At 39.6% G+C, this 11803-nt stretch overlaps 1 protein-coding gene across 1 annotated transcript in view; it reads right to left on the bottom strand.

The window, feature by feature from the left end:
• The window catches only part of pik3c2b (phosphatidylinositol-4-phosphate 3-kinase, catalytic subunit type 2 beta), a 39962-nt gene extending 28906 nt beyond the window's left edge, over positions 1–11056 (bottom strand). The window contains exon 1 of the mRNA XM_079241584.1: positions 10860–11056. The gene's annotated coding sequence lies outside the window, so the exon portion shown is untranslated. The remainder of the gene's footprint in view (positions 1–10859) is intronic.
• Between the last annotated feature and the right edge of the window lie 747 nt (positions 11057–11803).

Raw genomic sequence — 11803 nt, 5'->3', positions numbered from 1 at the left:
TGCATTTCAGAATGACATTGAAGATGTTTCTAAATAAACTACACTGACAAATTGGCTAAAGTGGTGTCATAAGCACTGATGCCATTTAGATCACCTTTTAACCCTTTCATGCATGAATTAATAAAAAAAACTGCAACATGTTTTTATTAAGTATTTCACCTCTACAGACATAAGCAATGATACTTTTTTTTTGTATATTAGTGATATTTAGAATTTATCATGATTTATGATTATTTTAATGTATTCTATAAAAATATTTATATAATATATAAACATAATTACATTATGTAAATTTTTGAAAAAATATAGCTGTATAATTTTCTCTTTCCATTTATCGCAAAGGCAAACTTGTGTAATTGTATTATGTTCAGTTATATAATATATTTATTTATTCTAGAGAAGATGACTCTCTAACATCCACTGAAGTGGTTTATTTACAAATATACCATCCTCGTTCATTAATATGCAAAAAAAAAAAAAAAAGCTTGTAAATAGGCGTCCACTATATGGCCACTATGCATGATAGGGTTAAATAACATTAAGCACCCTGATGAAACAAGCAGTTTCCTGTCCTTGTAAAAGCAACATATGTTACAATTAATAATGACCCTTTGAATGTTTTTGGCAGTCTGCTCATTTGAATATGGGAAATATTGATAATGGCGTACGATGGGCCCAATCAGTACAGTGCTGTGAAAAAGTATTTGCCCCCTTCCTGATTTCTTGATTTTTTGTAAATTTGTCACACTTAAATGTGTCAGATAAAAAAAAAAAATATTAGTCAAACACAACTAGAACAAATACAAAATTGTGATTTTATTTATTAAGGAAAAAAGCTCTTCAAGCTTTCCTAATAACTGGTTGTGTCTCTTTCAGCAGCAATAACTGCAACCAAGTGTTTGCAGTATTTGTTGATAAGTCTTTTACATTGCTGTGGAGGAGTTGTGGCCCACTCTTCTCCACAGAATTGTTTTTACTCAGTCACATTGGTGGGTTCGAGCATGAACTGCCTGTTAAGGGTCACATCATAGAATTATAATTGGATCCACATCTGGACTTTAACTCAGCCACTCCAAAACCTTTATTTTATTGTTTTGAAGCCATTCAGAGCTGGACATGCTGGTGTGTTTTGGATGAACTTGTGTGCCTTGAGGTGAAAAACTAATGCGCAAACATTGTCCTTCAAGATTTTCTGGTAGAAAGAAGAATTCAATCACAGCAAGTTGCCTACGTCCTGAAGCAGCGAAGCAACCCCAGACCATCACACTACCACCACGTTTGACTCTTGGTATGACTTTTTTTTTTTTTTTTTTTTTTTTAAAAAAAATCAAATGCTGTTTTATTTTTACACCAGACGCAACGGGACACAAACCTTCCAAAAAGTTAACTTTTGTCTGTTCAAACCAAAGAATACTTTTGTAAAAGTCTGGGGGATTATCCAGATGTTTCTTGGCAGATGTGAGAGGAGTCTTTGTGTTCTTTTTGGTCAGCCTTTGTTTTTGGCCTTGGAAGTCTCCCATGGATGTCATTTCTGTTCAGTCTCTTTCTTATTGTTTATCATGAACACTGACTTTAGCTGAGACAAGCCAGGCCTGCAGTTCTTTACATTTGTTCTGGGTTCTTTGTGACCTCCTGGATGAGTCAACGTTGAGCTCTTGGAGTGATGGATGGTTGGCCACTATTGGGAAGGTTTGCCACCATTCCCAGTTTTCTCCAGTTGTGGATAATGGCTCTTACTGTGGTTGGAGTCCCTAACCTTGGAAATGGCTTTGTAACCCTTTCCACACTGATAGATTTCAGTCATTTTGTTTCTCACTTTTTAATTTCTTTGGATTACGGCATGATGAATTTCCTTTCTAGATCTCAGCCTGCTTTGCTTTCTCAGACAGCTTCTATTCAAGCGATTTCTTATTGAACAGGTTTGGCAGTAATCAGACCTGGGTGTGGTCAGCTTTGTTCAACGTAGTTAATGACAGTTAACTCATGACTTTGATTACTGATCGCATATGGTTATTTTGTTATGAGAGCTTTTTTTCCCCATTCATAAATAAAAATCACCATTTAAAGACGACATTTTGTATCTAATTAGGTTACGTTTGTCTAGTATTAAAATTTTGATAATGATTTGACACCTATAAGTACAACAAATTTAAAAAATAGCAAGAAATGAGGAAAGGGGCAAAAACTTTCACAGCACTGTATGTTTTTAAATTGTAAAGACTTAAGATCCTTATTTAAATGTTACTTTTATTTTTTAATGTTGTTTTTACTAATTATAACACAATAGTTGTAGTTATTATATATAGTTTTGTTTTATTTTGTTTGGTTTGAGTTACCATAGTAACCAAAGCGTAGAGCTGTCCCCCCAAATAAATAGAAATTGGGACCTTATGTTATAACGTGATACTTATCACTTTTTTCCAATGAAACTATCACATTATAAGGTGAGAAGATCCCTTTTTTACATATATGGGTGATATCTCCAGGTACTGTACCATATTCGGGTTCTGCTTATTGTAATTTAGTGTTCACTGTATTCAATTATCTTCTGCAGTTGGCAAATCTTTTTCATCTAATCACCTTCCAGGTGGCATTGGGTGAAGGATGGAAGGTTGGGGAAAATTGGATTCTTCCGACCCTATGATGGAGAGGGCCTGCACTAGAAATGTCCCTACAGTGGAGCTCTGAGGTCAGACCCCTCTCTCTGAAGCCTACATCGAGACTCCAAAGTTTGATCGTCGAAATGAAAAAGTTTAAGTTGTGGTTGACTCTTCTTCAAAACAATGGCATTAAAAATGTCCTGTTAGAATGAAGCTGAGTCGTAAAGAAAATATGTGTGTATGTGTGAGAATTGCTGATAAATCTTATCGGAACCTCATTCAGTGTGATCAGTTTTCAATCGCCGTTAACAATCAACATGTTGAGAAACCTGATACAGAACCATGACCCAGTCAGGAACACTGGACCAGAGATTCATTATTATTCATGAAAGAATACCAGCTTCTGGAAGAAGCAGGTTTTGGTTCCTGTTGTGAGCCAGCAGATATCATAAGCTCCAAGGAAACCTCTGCTCTGGTGGGATTAAACGTGACCATGAAACATTTATAATGAAGTCCAATGACGAACTGCTCCTTCTGAGGTTCTGCAGAGAACCACAGATCCATTTGTTCTCCTGCAGCTCCTCTGAACATCAGCAGAACCTCGGTCTGAGGTCGCTGCTGGTTTCAGGTTCTGCTGTTAGTCCTTCCTGCCCATGCTGAAGCTCAGCTTAATGTAAATCAGGAACAGGCTCAGAATCCGAACCAGAGAACGGGAACGGTCCACACTGTCCTGAGAGGTTCTGTGACCACACAGGCAGATGGATGGTGGGTCAGCATGTCAGAAAACAGCCCCCACCACAAAGAAAAACCTTTTCAAAAGGAGCAGAGAACAAAGAGCTGAGTCACACGCACACACAATGAGGGGCGGGGCCAATGTATAAGCTCCTCCCACTACCCGGACACACACACAACAAAGGATAAAAGCACTTCCTGACATTTTTCCTAGAAGCGTCACCACATCCTCGCAGGAAGTTAGAACCGATCAGTTTCCTCTGACTGTTCCAGGTGTTCCTGCAGGTTCGGGTGGGTCACCTGACCTCGTCATGACCTCATCTGTGTAGTTTAACAGCTGCAACACTGGCACACCCACATCTGTATGTTTCAATCTAACTGTGTGTGTGTGTGTGTGTGTGTACGTGTGTGTGTGTGTACGTGTGTGTAAGAGAGAGAGCGAGCTCAGCTGTTCAGCAGCTGTTTACTATGATTAAACAGGAACCAAAGACAAACTGGTTGGACCGTTTCTGGAGCAGGTCCCCGTTCACATGGATGCAAACAACAAACACTTCCTAAACGGCATCTTACTCCTGTTGTGACATTCAGGAATTTCTACTTAAAACCGGATGGAACCGGTTCTCAACCAGCCTGACTATCAATAATCAAACATTACGACTCGGTGTGAAGGTCACAGATATGGAAACATAACCATGGCAACGACATAGGCAGGGACTTTTTATATTGCAGTGACAGCTGCCTGCTGAAGGCAGGGACGTAGGTTTAACCCTCACATAGAAGGGCCCATAGAGGCCCCTGGAACAAGAACTTCTTAAATATTTTGTTTTATTTTGACACTTATGATATATGCAAAACATCTTTTTAATTTTTGAGCAATTATAAAATATCTAAATAAATTTAAGGCAAGGCATATTTATAGAGCACAATTCAACAACACAGTGATTCAAAGTGCTTTACAAAGACAATAAACAATAGAAAAAAAAAATAGAAGCATGATTTAAAAGTAAAAAGACAGCAAGGGAAAAGAGTTTACATTAAGTAAATATACATGCAGATTTGGAGTTTAAATAAACTCAAAATAACTTGGAATAAAAACGACTGAAATGCAGCAGAGAACAGGATTTAAACTAGATCTAAATAAACGGAGCTGATCTGAGACTTCCTGGGAGTTTGTTCCAGACATGAGGAGCATAGAAGCTGAATGCAGCTTCTCCATGTCTCGTTTTGACTCTTTGAACTGATGCAGATGACCTGAGAGGTCTGGTAGGTTCATACTTTCACAGGTCTCTGATGTACTTTGGACCAGAACCATTCAGAGCTTTATAGACCAGCAGCAGAACTTTGAAGTCTATCCTCTGACAGACAGGCAGCTTGTGTAGTGACTTCAGACCTGGACGGATGTGGTCCACTTCTTTGGTCTTAGTGAGGACCTGAGCAGCAGAGTTCTGAATTAGCTGCAGATGTCCAATAGATTTTTTTTTTTTTTTTTAGGAAGACCCGTAAAAACCCTGGTATTTCAGGTGATGGGAGGATGGGGAAAGGGAGAGTGAGGACGGTGATGTCGACCTGTTGGAGGTTTGGTGGGATGAAGGTTCAACATCCTGGTCCTTGGTGTCATTAGGGGGTTGGAAACAAATAAAGATTCTTCCTCTTGTCCCTGTCCATGTCTCTCCTTTTCAGCGTTCCCCTGGGTGGGGGGAAATGCAGCTCATCCTCCGGGTTTCTGCTGGGTTTTGTTTGGTCTTCCCTGTGAGATAACTCGTTCTGCGTCATCCTGCTGTGCTCGGACGACGCAGGAAATAAAATAAGTTGGAGGTGAATAGTTACACCCCTGACTTGTTCAAATGTAATCAATTTGCTTTTAAAAGATGCTTGCGTTCCCAAAAAATTGTAAAAATTGTTAATAAAATGCAGTTTATTGTCAGCACACACTGATATAAGCCATTTATTAAGTGCCAGTAGTCAACTGAAACTTTCCTCTCCTGTTCTGACAGGAGGCACAGGTCCAGTGATGAAAACAGCTGCTTTTAGAGAGCTCACCGTATTTAACAGCCCAGTAAAGTCCTGTTTCAGGACCTCATATTTTTGCTTGGACACATCATTTGACCCAGTATGCAGAACGATGTTTCTCAGTTGGGTAATCAACCACAGCTTTCAGAATTCTCTCCTGCGTGTCGCTGATCATATCCTTGGGAAAACAGAGGGCTTCTTTCACATCCACTGAACATCATTTACAAAGGAATCACCAATGATCAGAGTTTCAGGCCCGGCTTTTAGCTTCCCCTGTAGCCTTTACCTCTCTGACTGGTTATCAGTCCTCGCCTTGCTGTCCTGAAGTGGATGGTCATCCGTTTTAGATCCCGGTTTCTCTGATAGCGGAGCAAATCTTTCATGTTTAGGTGTTCTGGAGGTTTGTTGTCAACCTTCTTCAGTCTCAGCTGTCCGGCTATGTTTCCACCCTTGTTGAGGCGTAGAAGAGGCCCTTGGTTCTGAAGGGAGTAGAGGCCAATCAGTCTCATCACTAACTTCAGCTCGCTGCGCCTGACCTGCGATACGGCGTTCTCCCTTTTTCCAGACGACATTATTTACTTTTGACTATTCCAGGATTATTCCAGGGGAGTTTTTCACCCAGTGATTTACTGTCATGCACAGAGGCTGCTTTCTTGGTGGTGTTATCTGTGCCTTTTAGCCGTGTGCTAAGTCGCTCATCTCTGCTGTTTTGAGTCAGTATCAAGTTTGTTTCATTTCCACACAGTCCATTTATTTCAACATTCACTTCAAGGTGGCAGACTTTCGACTCCAGTGCTGCCCAGTTCTTCTTATATAGGTCTTGGTAGTCGTCTCTGGAGATGGAAGGCATCTTGTTGCTAGTTAGCTTAGCGTTATCGCCTTTACAATCTATTTAGCTTTAGCTATGTGCTAAGAGCAGGCTTCAGCTGTGTTTAGGCCTCACACACAGAGCGCTGAAGACAAAAAATAACTTTGAAAACTTTGCAGTTTATCTTAAAAATACTTCAGTCCCAGTGATTTCAACAGAAGGTTTTAAGTAACAAAAAAAATTGAAAAGAAAAAGGATCAGCATAAAAATCAATAAAAATCAAAGAGCATGAAGCAAGTAGCCAAGTAAAAGTTTAAAATAAAAAAATTCTCGATTCAGGAACCGACATCAAGGTTTAGGTGTTATTTTGTTTGCCAAGTAAATAGAGGATAATCTTAATAAATGATCTTTGTATTACATACAGAATTTGTGATATTGGAGGGACTATTTTTATTTAAATGTATTTATAAGAATCTATTATGGCTGCGACGACATGCTTTTGTCCTGATTCGATTCTGATTTTTTTTTGGGTGTCGATTGGATTTAAATTGCGATTCTCACAATTATTCAATATTTCTGATTTTTGTAGATTAAAAACAAACAAAAAACAAAAGTAAAAACTTTTTTTTGCTTGTCATTTTTCTTGATTTCAATCAGGAAAAAACAAAACAGTAGTCAGACCATCATTCTGCTGGTATAATGCCCAAGAAGAAAAGTAAAAAGATAAACAATAAAAATTACAAAAATTTTATAATGGATTATTTTTATTCATTTGAATTTTTTTTTTTTTACGAAAAAAAAAATCGATTTTAAAATTGTGAAGCAAAAGATTCAGATTTTCAATTTGATTTTACAACCCCTAGAATCTATATCAATAAAATGTCTCCCTCAGTCTGTAAAATATCAGGTGATGGTCAGATTAATACATCTGTATGACATTTTCAGTCTTCTCATTTGTCAAATTTTCATTGATTATGTAAACCAGGGGTACTTCATTTTGTCCTCCATCGTCTGCAGTCCATCAGATTTTCCGTGTATCCCTGCTCCAACACAGCTGACTCAAACGAATGATAACAGAACCTGAACAGCCGTTGAAGCAGGAATACAATAAAAAACCTGCTGGATTGCGGCCCTCAGAGGACTGAACTGAATAGCCCTGATGTGAAAACTGATTGGCACTGTGTACTACATCAGCTTCTGCATATCTGGGATCATGTAGGTACAGACAAGTAGGGCTAAACAATTAATCATTTTAAATTTAAAAACTAAAACTTAAGATATCACAATGATCAAAGTGCAAAGAGTGCAATAATTTTCCTCTTTTAACCTCTTTCTGAGGTTAAAAAATGTGTCCGACCACGATTCTGCTCCATCAAATATGTTCAATATGTTCTCCATCCTCAAATATGTTTACATCTGATCTGCGCTGCGCTTCATTCCATGTGGAAACTGTGAAACAAATGGGCTTTGCTCGAGTGCAGGATGTGAAGCCCATCAAATTACATCTGGTTAGAAGCTTCTATGTCTTAATGAAATGAGACCAAGCCAAGGTTGGCTAGGTATTTAAATTAAATATCATGTGACAGCTTCACTGAACTGTGAAGTCACACAGACTAATTTCCCACAAATGACAGAAGCGCTGAAACAAAAAAACCCAAAACACAGACAGAAGACAGACATGAGGTGAATGATGACGATCTCAGTGAGTGGAGTCACTCTAAACCTTTTTGATCTCAGATAAACATGTTGATGTAATCAAAACCTACACACAACTTTAAGCTGTGATCACTCAGAAATTCCTACAACACCAGTAAATTTAGCTTGTTTAGCTGCATCTCTGTGATGGATATGAAGTCTTCTGCATAAAATCATGTATTTTCATCTTCGTCTCACTAAAAGTTTATAAAAAAAACAACAGAATTACTGTCTTTTTTTGAAGCCACACATTGTCCAATATCTGTTTTCTGCTGGTTGGAGTGTGATCTCTAGTGCACGCACAAGTCATGTAGCGAGAACTGAGGTGCTGTGGTGTAAATAAAGTAAATAACAGACTAGGACAAAGTATAAAATGTAACTTTCTGGCTTCAGTGGTTTTGCCACAGGTTGCATCTTGCGCTTGGTAAGTGAAACTGTTCATATCTCAGTTTTTAGAGCGCTTCATATTCTGCTGTCATGTGATAATCCTTCATCTCATACAGAAAATATATCTCTGCATGAACACTGAATAGAAGCTGGATTTGAAAAGTTTGAATTGCAAACCAAATGGTGATACTGGTAAAAAAAAAAAAAAAAACAACAACAACAACAAAAAAAACCTGCAGCTGCTTCAGGTCAAAACTTTCTGACAGTAAACCTTTCAAAACGAGGTTCATGTCACAGCATCAGCTACCATGGTAACCGATTCAGGGTTTCTCTCTTTGTGTGACCAAAAACAAGGAGTTTCCGTCAACTCAGGTTAAACATACTCAGTTTGAACATATCCTGGTTCCTGGAGCTGGCCTTTTGAGATTATTATTGTTTTCAACTGCAGCGGCTGATAAACAGAGAACACAGCAGATGTCACTGGTATCAGTTCTGCTCCCTGCTAACCACATCAGAGGGATGTGCTTTAGTTGCAACTTCTTAAATGATGACTAGGACATCTTTAGTTTCCGTGCACGCAGACACACACTCACAGGGACATAATACAAACAACGCTCTACGTAGCATACATCCAGCAGTTTTAGTCAGAACATTACATACTTTTAATGCTTCGCATGATGACGTCACGCCCACGCTGTTAAATGGTCACATATGAGAGAATGGGAGACATGCTGGCAAAGAGAGCGCAGCAGACGGAGGACAGGATTAGTGTAGCCTGCAATCACCTACATGAGACCATAGTTTGTTTGTTTCCTGTTCATTTGCTGCTTTTTTCTTGGTGTTTATATATCTTTTGTATTGTTCAGGATAAAGTAATTGTCTAAAATGCCAAAGGAAGGTTGCTGTCTTGCAGTAGGCAGTTTGTCTAAATGAGTGTTTGTTAAATAAGTTTTCCTGTTCCTTTTTTTTTTTGCAGCGGGTGTGCGTGTGATTTAAATTGAGATAAAAATGAGAAAAATAAAGTATGTACAGCTTTTTAACCACAAATTCAAAAGAACATCCATCAATCTTCTTCCGCTTCTACCCAGCCACATTTGCCAACTCTGGGGGGGATCCCGAGGCGTTCCCAGGCCAGCCGAGAGATATAATCCCTCCAGCGTGTCCTGGGTCTTCCCAGGGGTCTCCTCCCAGAGGGACGTGCCTGGAACATCTTACCAGGGAGGCATCCAGGAGGCATCTTGACCAGATGCCCTCGTGAACAAGACCCCAAGATATTTAAACTCCTATTTAATATCTCGGGGTTCAAACGAACATGTTTAAAAAATATATTATAAGTTATATAATATATTATAAGTTTTCCATGGAAAGGATTAAAGGTTGTTGACTGTTGGCCTATTAACTTGTTTTTCTATTTGGTGTTCAGTGTGCAGTTAATATTTTATGGCTATTAAATTATATAGCTGAACAAAAAAAATCCTTCAGTGAAAAAATAATATGTCTCCTGTCTCAGCAGGTCTCCTTGGCCGGGAGTAGCAGTTCCTGTTGTCTTTCTGTCCTCTTCCCCCCACACAGCAGAGGCAGATGTCTGCCTGTTCTTGAGCCGGGTTCTACCGGAGGTTTCCTTCCTGTTAAAAGGGAGTTTTTTTCCTTCCCACTGTCACCAATGTGCTTTCGCAGGATGGGAGATTGAGATGGAGCTCCAACTCAATCTGTTGGTTTCCTTATGTAGGCTATTATGAATTGGCTTTCATTATGTTTTTTTTCTGTCTGTAAAGCATCTTGAGATGGCATCGCTGAGATTTGACGCTATATAAATAAAGTTGATTTGAATTTAATTTAATTTAAAAAAAAAAAAAAGAAAACAGGTGCGGGTGACGTCATGACCTCCTCCGAGCAATCACCTTGTTTTTGTTCTTTTAACCACACTTTCTGTTTGACTGTTGATTTAGGTATTAGATTGTGAAAGTGCGTGGGCGCAGTGACAAATATGTGCCAGGTGTGTGTGACAGCAGCTGCAGCCTCATACTGCTGCGCAACGTTTGCAGACAGGACATCACTGTCTGACCAGAGTCCATTCACAGAGGAGCCACTCCACCCCGGCCCCGTTATCCAGCTACACCGCCGGCTTGGGGGGGGGGGGGGGGGTCTCTACGGAGCCCTTTCTATGTTTACATCCCAGCGGCTCCGCTGGAGCAACCCCGCGGTTTCTTTTGCACGCTTTAGACTCGGATGTAGCCTTATTTCTGCTGTTGTGGTGTTTTTCCACACACTTTCTGCAGAAGAGGGCGGAGGCGAAGCAGCTCGAGCCACTTCTGAAAGGCTAACCATCATCCGCGCACGAGAACACGCGTGCACGAGGATCGTCTGTGCGCCGAATTTGCTGTAAAACCTTAAAGATGATTAAATAACCTTTGAACCGTGGCAGAATGTGATTACGTGTTATAAGAGAGGATAAATCCTTCTGACAGTCAAGTATTTGAATGAAGTTTGGCTGAACTCCTCCACACAGAGGCAGGAGCTGGTGGAGCCGCGCGGCACTGACACAAGTGATTTCTTACAACTCATCTGTTCCGACAGAGTTATCCTCTGTTATCCAGCATGTTTCGGCCCCAGGTGAGCAGTCCTACCTGACTCTCTGTCTACGGTGTCCGGGAGCGACCGCTGGTTGCCATTTTAACACGCGTTACTTTCCTCCGGGAATCGCATCGATCCTCCGCCGTCGGTTCCTGGGTGGAGTATCCAGGCAGACTCACGGTGCCCCCGTCGCTTTGCACCCCGTTTTCTTCACATTCAGGAGGATGAGCGGATTCCCAGCTCCGCCGTGCTCAGTGCTTATTTTCTAGACAAAAGCCAGGATCCGTCGCTGAAGGCTCCGGTGGTTCTCCTGCCCGGTCTGAAGCGAGGAGGACCGCTGCTTTACGTCAGCAGCTGCTGGACAGCGGCAGACATGCGCAGTCAATATCGGCGAATAACGTGTACAGCTTCCTGTTATTCTTTCAAAATAAAAAAAAATAAATAAAAGACTAAAACCTTTTTAAACTCACCAATATTACATTAAGACCAGTTCATAAAGATAATGTGAATCAAAGTACATTATTGTTTATACTTTTATTTATTTTCCTTTTCTCATTAGAATTTTTCTTGTTTGTTTTAATTTTTAATTTTGTTTGCATTTCTTTTTTAATTTGAGCCCCTTCACATCAGTTGAAGACCAACGAATAATGAGGGCTGATAAAGAATTAAATGATCTGATCTGTGCAAAAAGATAATGAGATGCAATAATGAACAGGACAGAAAATGTTTGGCTCACATTAGAAATATTTCTAGTACTAATGTACAGCAACCTTGTAAATTCTTGTGAGATATTGTGACTATTAATAATAAAACAGAGTAAGTATGATTGGAGAAGAGAGGACATATCAGCATGTCCAGGTAAGATAATAGAAGATTTCCAAATTTGGAAGGTTTTAACTAGTTATGAGGTTAGTGATTAACTTGTCAGTTATCAGTCTGTTTGATAACCATTTATTAAGTAGCTAGCATAATTATCATAATTATTAATTAGCCTGTT

The sequence above is a fragment of the Telmatherina bonti genome, assembly GCF_933228915.1.
Source record: "Telmatherina bonti genome assembly, chromosome: 6".
Lineage (NCBI taxonomy): Eukaryota > Metazoa > Chordata > Actinopteri > Atheriniformes > Telmatherinidae > Telmatherina > Telmatherina bonti.
The sequence above is the reverse complement of the archived record's forward strand: the minus strand, read 5'-3'. Positions and strand labels throughout refer to the sequence as shown.